The sequence below is a fragment of the Meles meles genome, unplaced genomic scaffold, assembly GCF_922984935.1.
Source record: "Meles meles unplaced genomic scaffold, mMelMel3.1 paternal haplotype, whole genome shotgun sequence".
Taxonomy (NCBI): domain Eukaryota; kingdom Metazoa; phylum Chordata; class Mammalia; order Carnivora; family Mustelidae; genus Meles; species Meles meles.
In genome coordinates this window covers 100,731-118,235 of record NW_025721600.1, presented here as the reverse complement: position 1 = coordinate 118,235, position 17,505 = coordinate 100,731, and the positions used below count along the sequence as shown (strand labels likewise).

At 47.6% G+C, this 17,505-nt stretch overlaps 1 pseudogene; it reads left to right on the top strand.

Annotated features, from left to right (window-relative positions):
- The first annotated feature begins 11,321 nt into the window (after window positions 1-11,321).
- LOC123936538 lies at window positions 11,322-17,104 on the top strand (annotated as a pseudogene).
- Window positions 17,105-17,505: the final 401 nt, after the last annotated feature.

Below are 17,505 nucleotides of genomic sequence, written 5' to 3'. Positions count from 1 at the left end.
CATCTTTGTTTGAGCTTATAACTTCTTCAGTCTTTGTCTGCCCTGAATAATGTTGCGTTATTACTTCTCCCAGTGAGTGCCTATCACTCTCTAGTTTTCATGTTGCTTCTCCTTCCTGTGACATCAGTTCTCTGCTGGGTTCACAGAAAGTAACTTATTTCCAACAATGCTCTTTCCAGCTCTCTATGTCTCTGAAGTAATTTATTAGACTGATATCTGTCAAAAACACTTTCCATTTATCCATAAAAATGTCTCCAAAAATCTCTGATAAATCATGATCCAAGAGCTCACATGAAAATAATGGATGTATAATTACAATATGAGTTCTGACACCCTGGTTCTGTGTGCTCTGAAATTTTCTGATCCAGGCTGGTGCCATTAGAGAAGATAAAAATAGATTACTTCTTCGTGTCACTTCAGTTCTCTCCTTTCACGTAACTCCCATCTGTCCCTCACCTACATAACCCATTATGCACACAAGGCCCATGACTTGGCTTGTTCTATATCCGTACTATCAATCATGCTCTTTGGCCTTACAGCAATAGACTCACTCCCGACTTTGTCCTCAGGAAAGAATGCAGTAAATTATCAAAAAGAGAAGATTTACATTAGTCTCATAAAGTGTAGTTAACAAGCAGGGAGTACGTTCATACAACACCCCCATCAATCAGTGCCTGTGCTGAGACATAACACTAAATGTCAATGGTAATAATAATAATAATAATAATAATAATTGAATAAATAAAGGCTTTTAAAATGGGTACACCTCCCAGGATCTTAGAAAGAAATGCAACATGAACTTATGACTCAAAGAGTTTAAAGGTCAGAATATGTCAGGAAGAGTAAAACTAATACCATTTTATAGATTTGAGCAATTACTTTAGGAAAACCATTACATAATACACCTGTTAGATGCTGAGGAAGTAGTATGGAAAGGGACTATCTTGTCTGATAAAACACTATCAAAATGTATTCTGGAAAGGGATTCAAGATGGCAGCAAAGGAAGATCCTGAACTGATCTCCCATAAACATAAAAACATCAAATCTACAGCTACATACAGATCATTCCCTCGTGAAAAAGATCTGAAATTTGGATGACAATCAATGGATAAAATAATGTCATTGAGACAGTTAAGAGAGGCAGAGATGTGGTCTTCACAAAAAACTCAAGCCCCAGAGCCCAGCACACAATAGGGAAGGGTCTCAGCAGTCTGGCGCTTCCTCTGGAAAAGTGAGGAGTTGGTACCTCATATCAGGCAGTCCAACCCTGGGGATCTGCACCAGAGAGATCAGTTCCCCAGAGATTCCTGGCTTAGAAAAACAAGGGATATGAAGGATCCAAAGTACTATAGGAAACTGAGGTTCTCCTTCTAAAGAGCTCATGTTTTGTCTCACTCATCCTGGGATCCTGCTCAAAAGCACCCCTTTTTAAAGTGCCTAGGCTGTATGGCAAGAAAATTCATTTGTTCATCTGAGGGTATCTGCCCGAGGGGCAGGGGAGAGACAGGGGTCTCTCTGGAGCCTGCTTCTCCCTCTCTCTCTCTCTGCCTGCCTATCTGCCTACTTGTGATCTCTGTCTGTCAAATGAATGAATAAAATCTTAAAAAAAGCTTCTGCCTGAAAGCCTGACATCCAATCAGCCTAAAACGAAGTGTTAGATTAGATTCCTCTCCTTGGAACACTGACAGGTCTTGGGGACAGATCAGAAATAAATCAGACTGTTTAGACAATCACAAAGGTTAGGATAAAACTAAGAACCAGGACAAGGGTAAGCTAGAAAGTTCATCTCCCACACATGACAACTTTTCATCACTGGGAGAAGTAGTTGTTTTGCCAAATATATAGAAACACAGGAAGTCAAGCAAAATGAGGAAATAGAAATATGTTCCAAATAAGAGAATAAGACAAAACTTCAGAAAAACGTTAATGATATGGAGATAAGTAATCTACATGTAATGAACTTAATTTGATAGTCATAAAGATGCCCTTGGGGGAAGAATGGAAGAACACAGGGAGAACTTCACCAGCAACAGGAAGTGTGTGAAAGAGCCAACCAGGAGTGACAGGGATGAAGAATAAAATAATTAAACCGAAAACTACACTAAAGGTGTTCAGCATGAGACTGGATGAAACAGAAGATAGAGTCTCTGAAGTAGAACACAAAGCTGCCCAAACAGAGCAACAAAAAAAAAAAATGAGTTCAAAATGTTAAAGATAACTTAAGAAACTTAATGTGACATCAAGCAGGATAACACTCAAATTAAAGAGGCCCTAAAGGGAGAGGAGAAACGGAAAGGTGCAGAAAATTTATTTGAAAAAATCATGGGTGAAAACTTTCGTAACCTGGGGAAGAAAACACCACACTGGGATATTCAAATCAGAAAAACAAACAAACAAACAAACAAATAAAAAACACCTCAAAGACCCAAACACCAAGCCACATTATAATTTGAGTGTCAAAAATTAATGATAAAAAACAGCAGCAGAGCAGCCATTTATTACGTGCAGGGAAGCGTACCCAGTAGGCTACCAGCAGATTATTCAGCACACGTTTCACAGGCCAGAAGAGAGCAGCATGACTTATTCAGAATGCTGAGGGTGGCACCTCAGTAGCACAATTGGTTAAGTGTCCAACTTTTGGTTTCTGCTCAGGTCATGATGTCAGTGTTGTAGGACTGAGCCCCATCTTGGGCTCCCTGCTCAGTCTGCTTCAGTTTCTCTCTCTTTCATCCCTCTTCCAAACAAATTGTTAGGTTCCGTGATCAAAGGAATGAGACTGATGCAAAGCGAAAGTCAAGCAAAGCTTTATTTCGCGCAAAGCAATGAAAACCAAACCAACCAGTAGGGGCCATCTCTTACGAAGAGGTGATGATGATGACCCCAACGAGGCTGCTCCCCAGACGAGGCCACTCTGGATGGCGCTGCTCCAGGTGATGCCACTCCCCAGATGACGACCCCACAAGACCAACGACTACCCCAATGACTACCCCAATGACTACTATTACTCCCACATCCAGCCTAACAGACCAACCTTTATAGAGGTGGTTGAACCTGGCCCACACACAGGTGGCCAATGAGATTGCAACATACAGGGAAAACAGCAGTCATGCTCGGTCGGCAATATGGGTGACCAATTGAATTTCAATTCACCACAGTAAATATATGTGCACCCCACTGATTGAATGTCTCCATCTGGCCTGGCCTGCCCCTATATCTGGGGTTTGCAAGTAAGGTCCTCTGGCTAACCAGGCCCTCATACAGGCCCTCACATTACCCCTTTTCATTGGAAATTAGTCAAATCCTTGACTTTTCAGGCAGTTCTGTTCTCCTGTTGTAAGGGTTTATATTGAGCATGTAAGACTAACATTTTTATCACTCTAATTTTCTTTTGTACAAATGACATTAGGGCGTTTATAATGCAGGGGCCAAAATGTAACAGTAGTGCACGGTCTGCTGATGAGTTAGCCATTCAATGCTTTGTATATCCTTTTGCATTTTTCCTAATTCAGTTCATCTAATTTTCTGCCTATACTTTAAATAAACAGGTAACAATAAGAGAAACACTAAACTCACAGTTCTTTTAGTCTTAGCTTTAGTCCACCATCAATGGGGTCCATCAGCTGTGGCTTCCATCTGTGGGGGGGCGTCCTCATCCTCAGCTCATTTGACGTGACCTACATAAATCCAGGTCCTAATGCCTTCTACTTTTACTGCCATGGTGGTGGTCAGGATGACAGTAAATGGTCCCTTCCAGCGAGGCTCCAAGTTTCCCACTTTATAGCGATGTATCCAAACCAAGTCCCTGGGTTGGTAATGATGTGGTTCCACCTCTGCCTCTGTGCCAGTGTGGGCAGTCTGGATCACTGTATGGGATTTTTTTTTAAAGATTTTATTCATTTACTTGACAGACAGAGATCACAAGTAGACAGAGAGGCAGGCAGAGAGAGAGGAAGGGAAGCAGGCTCCATGCTGAGCAGAGAGCCAGATGCGGGGTTCGATCCCAGGGCCCTGAGATCATGACCTGAGCTGAAGGCAGAGGCCTTAACCCAATGAGCCACCCAGGTGCCTGCCTGCATGGGATTTTTTAAAGACAGACTGTAATGCCTGCAGTGACTGGAGTACAGACTGATCAGTCATTTCTGCTAGGGCAACCTCTTATAGCCGAGGATAGAGTGGGTGGAGGGGGGTCTCCCAAACATTATTTCAAATGAGGTCGCCTTGTTTATATAGGGTGTACATCGTGCCCTGAGGAGGGCGAAAGGAAGGAGATCCACCAATTCACTGCCAGTCTCCAGAATTAATTTTGTCAAGGTCTCTTTAAGAGTCCAGTACATTCTCTCTACTCCCCCAGAACTCTGGGGCCAGTAGGCATGATGTAGTTTCCAATTAGTGCCGACAGACTTGGCCAATGCCTGTGAGACTGAACTCACAAATGCAGGGTTATTGTCTGACCCAATTGCGAGAGGCAGCCCAAACCTAGGAATTATTTCTTCTAGTAGCTTTTTGGCTACCACTCCTGCCGTCTCATGTTTGGCAGGAAAAGCCTCTACCCAGCCTGAAAAGGTATCTACAAAAACTAACATATACTTGTGCCCATATTTTCCAGGTTTCATTTCTGTAAAACCTATTTCCCAGTAAATTCCTGGTTCCTTACCTCTTTCTCTTTTCCCTCTTCCCATTTTCGTTCTTCCCACATTAACTACCTGGCATTGAGCACATCTATCAACTACATCCTGAACCATACGCCTTAATTTAGAAACCTGGAACTGCTTTCCTATAAGCTCCTTGAGTTGCATATCCCCAAATGAGTACCGTGATGTATGTGGTCTATTAACTTTTTGCCTAGTCTTCGAGGAAGAATTATTTTTCCTGATTCAGTCTTAGCCCAGTCCCCTTCATGGTCCCATTTAGCCCATTTTTGTAAATACTTTAAATCTTCTTCTGAAGAGTTCAGTTTTTCTGGTAGGGCTGGAGCTGGGAATGTAACAAGTTCTTACACTGTTTCTCGGGCTGCTTGCTTTGCGGCTTGATCTGCTAATTGTTTTCCTTTTTAAATCAGATCAGTCCCCTTTTGGTGTCCGGGGGAATGCATAATGGCCACCTCCTTTGGGTCCCAAATAGCCTATTAACAGCAGAAGGAAAAGGAATTAAAAACAGAGGAGAAATATTGGCTAGCCTGGAGGAGAGCCAATATTTCTCCTCTGTTTTTAATTCCTTTTCCTTCTGCTGTTAATAGGCCCCTTTCTTTATAGCCCCATGTATATGGAGAGTAGCAAAGGTGTACCTGCTGTCCATATGGCGGTATTACCTTTGGCCATCTGCAGTGCCTTAGTGAGTGCAATCAGCCCCATTTTTTGTGCCGAAGTTCTATGTGGCAGGGCTGCTGTCCAGAGTTTCTGCTCAGGAGAAACTACCGCAGCCCCTGCATACCTCTTTCCATTGACCATGTAGCTACTCCCATGTGTGAACAGAGTCATCTCAGCATCTGGGAGGGGAATGTCTCTGAGATCCGGCCTTATCCCTGAAACGTAGGTTTGGACCTCCCTGCAGTCATGTGGGTGGTCAGCCAGCTCCTCTGGCAGCAGCATGGCTGGATTTAGCACCACTGGGGGCCAGAAAGTCACTCTTGGTTAGTTGAGGAGGAGGGCCTAATATCCCGTCACTCAGGTGTTCGTCATACATTGGTCTGGTGGAGTCCGGAGAAGGCCCTCAATAGCGTGTGTGGTGGTTATGATGAGATTTTGACCCAAAGTCAATTTACTTGCATCCTTGACCAGGAGGGCTGTGGCAGCAATTATGTGGAGGCAAGGGGGGAACCCAGCTGCTACTGGAACTAGTTTCTTGCTAAGATAGGCTACTGGCCTTTGCCAAGGCCCCAGATTTTGAGTCAAATCTCCTTTGGCCACACCTGCTTTCTCATCCACATAAAAGTGGAAGGGCTTGGTAACATCTGTGATGACCAATGCTGGGGCACTCAGTAAGGCTGTTTGTAATTCGCGAAATGCTCCTTCAGCCTCAGCTGTCCACTTTATCATAGTGAGCCCCCCTTTTGCCAGTTGGTAGACAGGTTGGGCAATCTCTGCAAACTGCAGTATCCACAGTCTATAGTAACTCACCATCCCAAGAAACTCCCTCACTTGTTGGGATGTGATGGGGTGGGGGTATTGGGTGATCACCTGTTTCCTGGACTCAGACAGTGAATGCAAACCCTCATGGAGATCAAAACCTAGATAAGTGGCATGGCTCTGACAGAGCTGTGCTTTCTTTGCTGACACCCGATACCCTTTTTCCTGCAGTGTCTGTAAGAGAGCTCTCATCCCCCCAAACATGACTCATGGTCCTCAGCAGCTACTAGCAATTCATCAACATACTATAACAGAGTGACTCCTGGGTTGGAGGTTCTGTAATCAAACAAATCCTCATGTAGGGCCTCGTCAAAAATAGTGAGTGAATTCTTGAATCCTTGGGGAATCTTGTTCAGGTGAGTTGGCCTTGAAACCCTTTCTTTGGGTCTGACCACTCAAAAGCAAAGAGGAGCTGAGATTCCCTTGCTAAAGATATGCGGAAAAATGCATCCTTGAGATCTAATATGGTATACCCAGTTCTTTTGGGGCCCAGGAAGGAGAGTAGGGTATAGGGGTTAGGCACTGTCGGTTGGATATCTTCAACCCATTTATTAACTTCCCGCAAGTCCTGAACGGGCTGGTATTCCCCAGTCTCTGACTTTTTGACGGGCAGCAAAGATGTGTTCCATGATTTGCAAGGAACTAGGATCCCATCTCCTCGGAGGGGGTTAATGTCTTTTATGATCCCTTCCTTTGCTCACCGGGGGAGGAGGTACTGCCAAATGTGAACAGCCATAACCATCGCCTTTAATTGCACCACTGGAGGTTGTCCCCTGGCTCAGCCAGGGGGCTTCCCTCCTGCCCAGACCTTGGGAAACTCGACCTGTAGGGTTTGGAGAAGGCTCACCCCTTTGTCTCCTCTGGTTTTGAGGCTGGGTCTTAAAGGAGGTATTCATCTACTGCTGCCATAACACCTGTACAGTGGGTTGTCTCAAGGTTACAGCCATGTCTTCTTCCGAGTACTGAATGCCAACTCTTAACTTATGGAGGAGATCTCTTCCCATCAATTTATATGGGGCATTAGGGAGGACCAAAAATCGATGTTTCACTACTCCCGAGGCCAAATTTAAAGTCCTTTCTGTTGTCCATTTTTGTCTCTCTGTGCCATTTGCTCCTTGTACCCAGACTTCTTCTCCAGATAGTTTTCCCATAGGTTTTAGTAATGATGAAAATTTGGCTCCCTTGTCCACCAAAAAATCAATTGATTTACCCTCCACTTCCAATTTTACCCAGGTTCGGGGAGGGCCTCCGAACCATGGCCCCTTCAGTCTCTGGTGGCGAACACTGCTGTCTTCTTTTTGGGGCACTCCCTGGCCCAATGTTTTTTCCTTACAGTTAGTGAACTGATCTGAATCTAAGTCTTCCTTCCTGCCTTCTCTGTGCTTTGGCTTTTCGTTCTATTTACTATCCCCTACTTGTCTCCTCCCTATCTCATGTAATGTCAAAACCTTAACCAATTTTTTTGTCTGTTTTTCATCCTCTTGTGCATCCCTGTTTTTAAACACCTTTTCTGCTATTCCCATTAATTTAGTCATATTCTTCCCTTCAAATCCTTCAATTTTCTGAAGGTTCCTCCTTATATCTGGGGCTGACTCTCTGGCAAACACAAGATTCATTGCCCTCTGATTTTCGGGTGACCCAGGGTCGATTGGGCTATACATTTTATAGGTTTCAACAAGCCTTTCTAGGAAAGCTCCTGGAGACTCATTATTACCTTGAGCCAATGTACTAATTTTAGATAAATTTATGGGTCTCCTTGCAGCTGCACGGAGGCCTCCCAGTAGAGCCTGGTGGTAGAAACATAAGCTCTCCTTGCCTTCATCAGAGTTTGGATCCCAGTTGGGGGATTCCTCGGGCAGTAGTCCTCCATTCGCCAGAGACTGAGGTCCCTGCCAAATCTATCGCTTATCACCTTATGGGTTTCTTGCATGATGCGATCCCTCTCTTCTGTGTTAAAGAGAGCCATAAGGAGCTGTTGAATATCCACCCAGGTAGGTTGATGGGTAAGAAAAAGAGCCTCTAAGAGACTAATTAAATCCTGAGGGTAGACAGAAAAGGATTTGTGTTGGTCCTTCAGTTATAGAAGTCAGAACAGGAGAAAGGGATATAGGTTAGGTGGGGGCTCCCTCTCCCATCAGTAGAGCAACTTCATGGAGAGGCGCCATTGGCGCAGACAGTACTGGTGAGGTAAAGGGAGGCAGAAGGGGATAGATGAAACGGGAAAGATCGGGGCGATCTCTCTGCTTGGTGGTCCCGTAGGCAGACCCCGACCACATTGAGGTGGACTGGTAAGGCCATCTTGGGACCAAGAGTCAGGATTAGGGGACAGATAAAGGGGGGGATTCCACATCCTCCACATCCAGTGGAGGTAGAACGGTCTTCTTCCCCTGTTTCCCCTCATCTGTCTGTTCTTGTTTTGGTGCTCTGACCTGCCTTAGAAGGAGAGAGATAGTTTCATTAGCAGGGGGAAGGTGAGACTTGAGCCATGAGGGTGGTTCTTCTATCAGATATTGCCAGGCCACAATGTACAGTATTTGGTCTCTATGTAGATCGAAGTCCTCACTCAGGGTGGAATATATCTGAGCCTAAGCAAATGTTCCTTCCGGTCGCTACCTTGTGGAAAAAGTAGGCCACTCTAATGTGCAGAGTGTTTTTAGTTTTCCTGGGTAAACCTTGTCACCCGACTGGGTGGCTTTACCTTGAAAATCCTTGAAATGTTCGAGAACAAGACCTAGGGGTGTCACAGGTCCCTTACTCCCCGCTTGTCCCATTTCTCCAAATACAACAAACAACACAACAGACAAAAACAAAAACAAAAACAAAAACAAAAAACAAAAACAAAAACAAAACCAAGGCAAAGACAACCACAGGCCCAGTGATCCCCATCCAGAGCCTGCTGCTTGTGGGGACTTTCTTGGTCCCCAACAAACCAGACAACAGACAACAAAAGAACAAGGCAAAAACAACTGCAGGCCCAGCGATCCTTACCCAGAAACTGCCACTGGTGGGGACTCTCTTTATCTCTTGACTGCCTAGGGGGACTCGAACCCCCTGACAGCCTAGGGTAACTTGAAACCTCTGGGGACCTCCTAGGGGGACCAGAACCCCCTGACCATCCAGTGGGACTCAAACCCCCTGGTAACCACCCAGAGGGACTCGAACCCCCTGACCATCCAGGGGGACGAATGCCCTGACTGCCTAGAGGGACTCGAACCCCCTGACCATCCAGAGGGACTTGAACCCCCTGGTGACCACCCAGGGGGACTCAAACCCCCTGGCCATCCAGGGGGACTTGAATCCCCTGGTGACTGCCCACAAGGACTCGAACCCCCTGACCATCCAGGGGGACTCAAACCCCCTGACCGTCCAGGGGATCTTGAACCCCCTGACCATCTAGGCGGATTCAAAATCCCTGGTGACCATCCAGGAGGACTTGAACCCCCTAATCGCCCAGGGGGACTGAAAACCCTGGTGATTGCCCAGGGGGACTCGAACCCCGTGTTGATTTACCAGCAGAGGGATGGGGCATCCCTGCATCCACTCCAGCCCTGGGGAGCATGGCTGCATCCAGCTTCTCCCCTGGTGGACTACATTCTGGAGTTCTGCAACCAGTCAGACAAACAGGATCCCAGAAATTCTGATGTTGGCTCAGTTCTTGTCATTTGATCCCAGACAAGCCCCCGATGTTAGGGTCCGTGATCAAAGGAATGAGACTCATGCAAGGAGAAAGTCACGCAAAGCTTTATTTCGCGCCAAGCATCGGAAACCAAACCGACTGGTAGGGGCCATCTCTTACGAAGAGGCAATGACGACGACCTTGACGAGGCGACACCCTGGACGAGGCCGCTCCCTGGACAAGGCCACTCCCCGGATGATGCCACTCCAGAGGACGCCACTCTAGATGACACCGATCACCAAACGATGATCCCGACGAGGCCAACGACTACCCCAATGGCTACCCCAATGACTACTCCCCCCCAGCCAGCCTCACAGACTAACCTTTATAAAGGTGGTTGAGCTTGTCCCACACACAGGTGGCCAATGAGATTCCAACACACAGGGAAAACAGCACAGTCATGCTCAGTGGGCAATAGGGGTGACCAATTGAATTTCAATTCACCATAGTAAATATATGCGTGCCCCACTGACTGGATGTCTCCATCTGGTCTGGCTCACCCCTATATCTGGGGTTTGCAAGTAAGTTCCTCTGTTTAACCAGGCCCTCATACAGGCCCTCACAAAATAAGTTTTTAGAAACAATAAAAAAAAATGCTGGCTGACTGCAACCTGCCTTCCTTTCCAGGGTGCAAAGAGAAAAACATTCAACCAAGAATGCTCTACCCAGCAAGGTTGCCATTCGGAGTTAATCGGGAGATTAAGAATTATCTAAATATACAACTAAAGGATTTTATTACCACTAAACTGGCCTTATAAGAGATGTTGATGGGACTTGTTTAAACTAAAAAGTAATGACATAATTAACAAGAAAATACATAAAAATAAAATCTTAAAGGCAAACGCAACATACAGTATATGTACAGCAGAGGTAATGGGTAAATCACTTATAAAGCTAGAGTGAAGACAAAAATAGTATGTTTAACTAAAACTACAATAGTTAAAAGATTTATATTTTTAAAAGGTCGTGACATCAAAAACATTAAACATGTGGTTCCCAAAAGTATAGAATTTCAACAGTTTACATCAATGGAAAAGTCATCCACACAGAAAGTCAATAAGAAAACATCAGTCTTAAATGAATCATGCATACTGCGGTGAATGGATAAAGATATAACACACATCAATACTATTCATCCATAAAAAATAATGAAATGGTGATGGTCGTGGTAACATGGAGAACCTTGAGAGTACCATGTTAAATAAAAGAAAGACAAATACCATATGGTTTCACTTGTATGTAGAATTGAAAAAAAAAAAGAAACTCAGATTCATAGATACAGAGAAGAGATTGGTGTTTGCTGAGGGGAGGAACTTGGAGGCCGGGGAGGGTGGAGGGATGGAGCCACAGGGTGGGGGGAGGGGCTGCTTCTCTTCTGTCCCCTCCCCCTCCCTTAGGAGCCCTTTGTGACCAGACAATAGCACTGTGATGTGGGCGTGGGGCTTGTGTCTGCACCTCCACACCGAGGGCTCAGTTGCCTGAGGGCAGCAGTGCGATTGGACACTAATGTCTGATAAGAAAAGAGATGGATAATTATCTCTTCCCTCAGGAATTTTTTATTGATGGTTGGCTGAGCTCCAGTCCCACTATCTGGGCAGTTAATGCCATCTTTGCCTTGTGTGGACTGGGGCTCTTCGTCTTCTTACTTTCCTATTTCCAGCCTGATCCATCCTTACCACCAGGCAAGAAACACAGGAAGAGCAGGAAGGTAAGGAACCCTTGGCCCAGACCCAGCAGAGTGTGATTCTATCTTATTTTCTATTATTCTTTCCACTTTTCTGAGTGACTGGAGAAACTCCTGAAATGGGAAAGCATAGAACGGGTATTCTCAGGAGAGAGTAGACCACCATCCATCCAGGACAAGCCAGACTCGGCAGGGGTTAGAGGGACATGAGGATTTCTCCCTGAAGATCTTGGGCAGGAGTCCAGGTGCGGTGGAGGGTTCCAGGACAGTGTCCCGAACACAGTGACCGGTGGCCGAGGACCAGAGGCTAAAAGCTGCCTGGCTAGCGGAGGTCAGGCCCCTGAGCACCGGGTCACCAGCCACTGTCCCAGGACAGGTGTTTCAGGTGAATGTTCCCCCTTCCGGGGCTTATTGAGTGTAGCACTGAGCCCAGGAGGTCCCAAGCAGCAGCTAGAGTGGGGCTCTGGCCTTGGAAAGTGGGGTCCTATGTGAAAAAGTCCAGCTGTGCCACCAGGTCTGGGATTGTGTGTGTTTCTTGAGCAGAAGAACAGTGGCAAACTTTTCACATAGAGTATCCTTCTGTACATTCTTCAAAGAAGGAAAACTGGAAATATTTGTATCCATTTTGAAAAAGAAATGAGTAAAACTAAAGAAAATCACAGTCCACCCCCTTTTAGTTAAATGTAGGAAGTCACACTACTCATGAGCAGAGAGCACCTGCTGCTGGGGCGGGTGTCCCAGCCTCCCTGTGTTCTCTTTTCTCAGTACCAAGCAGAGCCATGGAGAAGGAGCAACAGAAGCCAGAAAAGCCAGACTCTGAAAGGTGAGCATCCGCCACACCCCTGCGGGCCCCAGTTACACTGTCCCCCCAAATCTGACGGGGCAGTCCCACTGTCTCCAGGACACCAGGGCCTGAACCCATCCCCCAGGAAACAGAGCCCTGAGTGGGGGGCTCCGGGGAGGAAGAGGGGAAACTGGAAGCTTCCCAGATTGTGCGCCAGAACAAAGCCCTGAGGGGCTGGAAACCGGTGTCACCAGCAGGGGCCCCAGGGCCTAGACTGGGGGAGGAAACTCCCTTTCCTGCTGTGGACAAGCTGTTCAACTCTACTCAGATTCTTCTGTGAGGCCACATGGTCCTTCCTCCTCCAGCAAGGTCATGAACGAGGAAGCACTTTGGAAAAGACTAAGACATGATCCACATCATGACCCCTGTAATCACCTTTTGGGCACGTGGCCTTGAACAGTGCTGTTTGGGGCTCCCAAGTCCAATCTCCCAAAGGTCTCCCATAGAGGGACATTGTACACAGCCTCCTCTAAGACCACTGGGACCCGCCTTCCACTGTGACCTGGTCTCCTGTTTCCAGTTTTCAGAGATTGCCTACATGATCTGGAAGAGGTTCGGGACCTGTTCTCCCTTCTGCAAAGGTAAAGAATCTGCCCCCTTCTCCCCTGGGGGGGCCTCCCCAAGTCTATGGTGTGGACCCCGCACTGTGGGAAATGGCCTCTGGGGCTGTTTGGTGGGCTTGGAGGAGCCATGGGACATATTGTGACCAAAGTCCCAGGCTGAGGGACAGCAGGAGCATTGTGACGTGGGTGTGGCGCATGGAGGGCCATGGGGTCCCCTCCAGCCTCGGGCTGCTGCAGGGGCAGCTCACACCTCCTGTCTTCCTTAGCCACTTGGCAAGGGTCTCTGACCAGGGGTCTTTCCCCAGTCCTTACGGCAAGCAGCCCCTGGGCAGGTGTGCCGAGGGGTGCCAGCTGGAGCCCATCAGCCATGCAGGGAGACTGTGGAAGACGCTGCTCCCACCGTGGCCTCATCACCTGCTCATGCTCCGATGACAGCACCCCCCCTCAGCCTCTGGCCTCCACCCTGCCAGCAATACCTCAGGAAGAGCAAACTAACTTAAAAAATTCCTCCCAGACACAGTGAGAAAGAACTTTCTTCCAGGTAATTCCTACTGGGCCTCTCGTTCCAGACATCTCAGGCCTTGGCCATGCCAGCTACCCCATTTTATCCTTTTCCTGGTGGTGGGAAAGTACCAAGTCCTTGTTCTTGCCTGGCACATTACAGCACAAGTGCCAGCATGAACACATCTCCTGCCACCCACCAGATGCCTCGTTCTGGGGTGGCCTTACTAACAGGCAGATAGAGACTCATAAGCCTTCGTTTGTCAATCTGGATGTCCAGAACTCCTTGAACTACTAATCAGCAAAAGGGTAGAACTGAAGAGTTGGAAGGAGAAAGAAAAGTTTGGGTCAGTTTTCAAACAGTGGTGCCCAGATGACCACGTGAGCTTCTGGGGGACTCTGTGGAAGCTGCTGGGTGCTGAGCAGAGCACCACTCCCCGCCATCCTTCTGGAACATGAAAAACAACGCAGAGCCACTGGCCCAACCTCAGCCATTCTCATCTCCCAAGGTCTTGGAAGACCACTTGCAATGGAAATGCAGCCAGCTCTTCTGGGGTCTCCCCTCTCTGCACAGTGAGTCGCTGGTGGCCACTGCCTTGTTCTCTACTCACTCTTCTCCACTACAGGCTCCCTCTGTTTTATTCAATGGGACGTCTAATTGCTTGCCAGTTCTAAACCAGGATCAAATATCTTCACAGTTTTCCCATGCCCCACCATTGCTCCACTGTGGGATCCAACCCCAACCCTCAAAGCTAAACTTGCCCCAGCCCCAGGTCTCCCTTGCACTATCTGTCCCAATAAGACCACCTTCTCTCCCATCCCAGAGGAGGATCAGTGGAGTATCTTGTGCTGCATCCCAGAATAAGACAGGATCCTTCATCCTAACTAAAATGCAATATCTGGAGTGGCCCTTGTTGCCAAAGCAACAAGGAAGGGGGAAGACTTTACCCACTATGGAGAAAAGATCTCCAAAATTCTTTAGCCAAGTCCCTCCCAAGCTTCTTGAGGATCACCAGGCCTCTCAGGCCCACAGATCAGGTTCCACCTTTCAAGGGGACTTTGTCATCTTTAATATCCAGAAGCCACAGCTTCAGAGGAAGCTCAGCAGGGATAAACAGCAAAGCAGCTTGCCCCACAAGGTTCAGATATCTCTGGAACTGAGGTGGCCTCAAGATGAATCTCTGTGGGTGAGTCAGGCACAGAGAGAGCAGGGGCTCTCAAGGCCCTTTGTGTTTAAAGGCAAAAGCAGCCAAGCTACATGGAGGACCAGGTCCAGATACCACAGGAAGTATCAAGCAAGATTCCAACTAGAGAAGAACTTTGGTAAGGGTCTATGGCAGTGTCTGAAGAGGACACCAACAGGTCTCTCCAGGATCTCAGCTAGGTTCCCATTGAAGGTTCTGGGAACCAACTCTGAGGAGTTTGGAAGACCCTTGATAAGGGCCTTGGAGGGTGATCCAGGAAAATACTTAGCCAGGGGCCCAGATAAGAAATATCTAGAAAAAAACTTTAAAGGTTCATTTGCACAGGAAATTGGGACAGATCAGTAAAGGTCTGATCCCTGTGACTGTCCGTCTATCCTGGTTTGTGGCCAGCCATGCTTTTCCCAAGTCCCAACCCCACAAGGCTCTCAGAAATCTAGCACCCTTGAAGGATTGGAAACCCTGTGTAAACACCTCCCATGAGCTGTCCTTCCTTTGTCCTAATACTCAGCAGAAGCTGGAAACACACATCATAAGTTTTCAAGTGAGGCGTAAGTGGGACCTACCTCTCCAAACTGTTGAGCCCATAGATATCAAACTACGTGAAGCTCAACACTTGCCCTTTCCCCAGTCCCCCTCTCTGTGCTCAGTCACCTTTGTCCCTGGGACCCCCTCAAGAGCCAAATTTTCCAAATTCTTGGGGAAACCACCTCAGACCCATCCAGGAGAGAAGGGTATAACTGAAAAGTCTGATACCACTTCAGGGAGCTCCCTGCCTGTTCCCTCACCCATATGCAAACAAATCCAGCAGGCCCTGGGAGGGACTTAACCTGGTGATGGCCATCAGTCCTCAGAGACGTCTTTATTAAGACAGGAGGGCAGATCACCTTCTCAGGCATCCATTCTCAGCCTCGGAAACAGAACTCTGTACAGCAAGACTGTTATGGGGGCCAAGAAAGACAACCTAGAACCAAGTCCAAGTTTAGCAATGGCCAGGAATGAGCTAAAAGAGGGGAGAGGGGTCAGGCCTCACCAGCCATGGTAGCAACACTGAAGATGAAGCTCAGGTCCCAAAATCCAAGGTCTGAGGGGGCCATAGAGGTGATGGAGGCCAAGAAGGCCCCTGCTTGGAAAGTTGTCTTAAGACCCAGTGGGCTGGCCAACAAACCAGCCATTTATGTGGATCTGAGGAGATCAGGATATCTAGGTGCTAGGAAAAGCCCCTCACCATCTACAGTGTTGGTTGATCAAGATCCAGAGGAGGTAAACCTTAAAACAAAGGTTAGCAAAGTTGAGCTCCAAGAGAAGATAGAGTCGGAAAATCAGCCTGAAGGCCATACAACTGCTTTGCTTCCTCAAGATTCTCCCAGTGATATCCTCCTTCCAGACTTTGCCACTCGTGGGCTTGTTGAAGACAGTGGCACCATTGTGCTCCTGCCAGACTCTCACACTAATGCTGTCCTTGCTGCAGACAGCTTGACCACTCAAGGGTCACCATCCTGTTTACAAAATGAGTGTGCCAGTGGAGAGACACCAGCTTCCCCCGTGTCACATAACCTTAGCTCAAGTGGATCAAGCAGTAAGGGGCAGCAAGAGCCCTGTGGACCAAAGGTTGAGGAACCAAGTGACAGCCAGAGCAACAGTGAGACCACTGATGAGGGAAAGGACCAGAAGAGACCTAAACCAGAACAGAATGAAGACAGGTGTGCAGAGCCTTTGGAAATCAGGACTTCCCAAGCTAGTGAGATAGGCCACCCTCCACAGGTCCGAGGATCAGGAGAGAGCCTTGGGAGCAAATACCTCTGGCTCATGCCACCAGAAAAGGGACATGTTTTTCCGGAAAGCCACTTTAGACAAAGGATGAAAAATTTTCTGCAGTGCATTAATCCCAATAAAAAATGCAAAGGACTGGAATGCCCCATTCAAAAGGGCAAGCCTGCACCGGCTCCTGCCCAGAGCTGGGTGCCAGTCAGAAGCAGATTGGTTATGGACAACAGGGCTGCCAAAACTCAGACGATCATGACAGCTGTGGGAAAAATGCTGGTGGAAAAATTGGGACTCCACCAAGGAATTCGGGCCTCAGAGATATATAAGCACAAGTAATTGCAGGCCCCAGTACACAGGCATTCTTGCCCCCACAGGGCTTTCGCCTCCACAGACCAGAAGAGAGTGATTGGAGGGATAGCCTCCAATCAGCAAGGTACCCCCAAGGGTCATATCTCTCCTAGCAAGAGCCAGCTGACCAGAGACAGAAATGGCGAATGGGAAAACCTCCCCAGGGACCTGGGGCCCCCAGGCAGACAGAACAAGCACCAGCCGATGGCAGTATGTGTCTCAGGGCGACTTCACCATTCTCCTACATGCAGTCTTCGAAAATATGTCTCAACTTATCAGGCAGAGGACGCTTCACACATCTTTCCTGTTCAGAAAGTCTTCCTTCAAGAAAAAATCGAGTATATGCAAAGAAAGCCCATTTTTTCTCACATTAGCACATCTTCTGTGTGCTAATGCCTTCCGCATGCCACAGTTTTTATTGTTTCCCAAAAATATATGTTTGGTTTTTTGTTCTCATAAGTGGTGCTGGACTTTGTGTGTACCCTGTTTGGGGGGGGTGTGGAAAGGATCAGGGTTTTCTCTGCCCAAGTGCCTGCTTTGGCTTCCCCGGAAGAAACAGGGCCTTGGAGGGCCAGTGACCTCGGGGTCCACCTCCACCCCCTTCCTCACACAACTTCTATTTCCACGACAAAGTGAACAAGACCCAGAATGGAACCTCGCTCTGCCCATCCTCTCCTGCTTTCCCTCCACCTGAAATATGTGTGGCTGCAGGGAGGGTCTGCTGAGGCAGAAATCCCGCTTAGGCTCCAGGAAGAGAGAGTCCTAGATCAGAGTGGGTCCCACAGTTGGGAGAT